This window comes from Arachis hypogaea, chromosome 4 (genome assembly GCF_003086295.3).
Source record: "Arachis hypogaea cultivar Tifrunner chromosome 4, arahy.Tifrunner.gnm2.J5K5, whole genome shotgun sequence".
Lineage (NCBI taxonomy): Eukaryota > Viridiplantae > Streptophyta > Magnoliopsida > Fabales > Fabaceae > Arachis > Arachis hypogaea.
In genome coordinates this window covers 64,962,661-64,965,886 of record NC_092039.1, presented here as the reverse complement: position 1 = coordinate 64,965,886, position 3,226 = coordinate 64,962,661, and positions in this window count along the sequence as shown.

Sequence of the window (3,226 nt, the reverse complement as noted above, 5' to 3'; positions counted from 1 at the left end):
GTATGCGTTTGTTATGTTGAAGGAAGGTGAAGCTATGGCTGTTAGGGTTAGGAATTGAGGAAATTAGGGTTCTGAGTTAATTTTGGGAATTAGGGTTAGAAATTAGGGATTTTATAAAATAATATGGATAGATATGAATAGATATTTTGATAAAATTGGAGGGTAGAATAATTTTAAAATCAAATATATTCTATTAAAAATATTTAGAAATATTATTTATCGACATATTGCTAAGTTCAATCAATTATTTTTAATTTAAATTACAAAATGAACATATTAATCACATTTTATAAAATATAGTTTAAACTCAATTTTAATTATTCAAATTAAATGATATAACTTTTCATTATTTTTCTATCTCTGAAACTTTAATTTCAATTTATAAAATAATTAATTATAATTAAAGTTGTAGATAAATATTAACTGACTTAAACTTAAAGTATTTATAAATATCAATCTAATCATTTCTAATAAAATAATTTCTAAGATGGCTCTGACGGCTCTGCGACGAAACCTCTTCTCTCTTCCTCGCGAGTTCGTCCCTCTCTCTTCTGACTCTCCTGTCGACGACGGCGACGATGGTGAGGCATGACGGCAAGCTGGACGCGATGACACGGGAGTAAATCCCGCGGTGCCATCCTTCCCCTTCTCTTCTTCTTCTCCCTCAGTGGAGTTGGAGGCGCAGAGACAGAGTTGAGTGAGGCCCAGAGCCTCTGAATAAAGGAGTGATGAATTAGGGTTTTTCTTTTTCTATAGCTTTACATTTTCTTTTTTACATTTTGTCTTTTGGTTTCTTAGTTTTTTCTATCTTTTATATTTAATTATTATTGTTTATATTTATAATTTGATTAAATTATTTTAAGTTTCACAAATTAATTTTTAGTTAACATTAAAAATCATATTATTAATAAAAATTATATATTAATTTTTTAAAAAATATAAAATAATATCTATAATTTTTAAAAATTAATTAGTATAAACAATATTTAAAAAATTTTAATTTTTGAAACAAAATAAAATTATTCTGAAAAGAATTATATAAATAATTTTTTTTACTCTTAAAGTATTTAACAGTTTAAAATAAATATTTTTGTTATAAAATATACTTATATTTTGTGACAAACAAATAATTTATTATAAAAAATGTTGAATTTTGTGACAAATTAATTTTTTGTTACCAAACAATTGAAGTTTTTGAAACAAAAAGATATTTTGTTACAAAATATTTCGAATTTTTTAAACTACTTTATTCTTTGTTGCAAAATATTGTAACAAAACACCAGTTCCTTACAAAAACTAACATAATTTGTAACAAAAAATATCATGTTGTTACAAAATATTAGCATGTTTTGTAACAACCTGTAATGTTGTTACAAAACATTATTCTTCTGTAACAATTACCAATTATTATTCCAAAAAATCATCTTTTTGTAACAATTTTAAATTTGATACAAATTTTTTGTTACAAATGTTTCAGTTTCTTATAGTGTTTCCCTACCAAACTCAACCCCTAAAACACGAACACTAGCCCTCTGTCCACTTCTATATAAACAGCTCATCCCTCCTTCATTTTCACACATCAAAAACACTTCTTTCCCCCGTTGACCGAACCTTTCTTCACCCTCCTTCTCCTCCATTTCTTCTCCGTCTCCATCCTTCTTTCTTCCCTTGCTCGTGGACGAGCAAGCATTTTAAGTTTGATGTGGAAAAAATATTGCTTTTTGTGTTTCCATAACCATTTATGGAACCTAAGACCAGAGAAACCTCTACAAAGAGAAAAGGGAAGGCAAAAGCTTCCACCTCCAAGTCATGGAAGATGGAGAGATTCATCCCAAAAATTCTATCAAGACCACTTCTGTGATGTTTGATGACAAGTTATCATATACCCATTTTTCAAGCTAATTTCACTTGTTTTGTTAGCATTTATGCACTTTCTTGCATCCTAAGTAAGTGATTTGGAGTGAAAATGCATAACGTCTCTAAATCAAGCAACCACCATGAAATTAATGTTAAATCATGAGGTTTAAGCTAATTTTAATTGAATTTTAATTGATTTATAAGCCTCTTGAATTTAGTGATACTTGGAGTGGTTGTTTTGGTTTATTATAGGTGAAGAAAAGAAAAGAAAAGGAAAAGCGTGGCCTAAGAAGTGTAGCCCAAGGAAAGGAAAGTGTGGTCAAAGCAAGAGGAAGTGTGCCGCATGCAATGGGGGAGGCAAACATTGCCCTCCACAAGGGCACACTGCCCTCTAGGAGGGCAACATAAGGGAACCAAGCAAGGAAGGCAACTCTGCCGTGCCCACTACAAGGGCAGAGCAAAAAATTGTGCCTTGGAACCAAGAAGAAGAGAACCTTGCCCTGCCCTCCACAAGGGCAGTATCAGGCTCACCAAGTAAGAAAATCAAAGGAAAAATGTCACCCATGCATGCCACAAGAATCGAACACGGAACAAGGAAGAAGCAAGGAACTAAGGTTGAGTGTCGTGCCAAGAAATCAAGGAAATTAATTGAGCGTGTGTTCCAGCCGTGTTTCGAACACGGGACATCAAAGTGGAAACACTGCCCTGCCCTCCGCGAGGGCAGGGCAGCATTTTGTTGGTGCATGGATCTGGCGCACCAAGAGACATTTCTGGCGCACCAAATCACTCTCCTGGCAGCACCAGCGCGCATCACAGCTCAATCCTGGCAGCACCATATTATTCTGCCCTGCCCTCCGCGAGGGCAGGGCAGCATCCTATGCACCAAGGCAATTTCTGGCGCACAGGGCAGCATCCTATGCACCAAGGCAATTTCTGGCGCACCAATTCTTGATTCTGGCAGCACCAACAGCGCACCAAGGCAATTTCTGGCGCACCAACTTTTCCTGCCCTGCCCTTGGCGCGGGCAGGGCAGCATTTTGCGCACCAAGGCTGCACCACGCCGCACCAACAACGCACCAAACTCCAAATCCTGCCCTGCCCTCCGCAAGGGCAGGGCAGCCTCCTGGGAGCAACTTCTCATGGGCCGAAAATTCAAATTAAAACCCCATTTTAATTCATTTCTTCACCAAATCAAAAGCCCATCCAAATCCCAAAATCCAAGAATAGAAAGTGTATAAATAGGAGCTAGTTTGATGTAATGAGGACCTTTTGGACTTACCTTTGGCTTAGCTTTTAAATTTTGCACTTTCTTTGAGCTTTGAATTTTTGTGACTTTCCTTGAGAGACTGAACCGAGATTTCAGAGAATT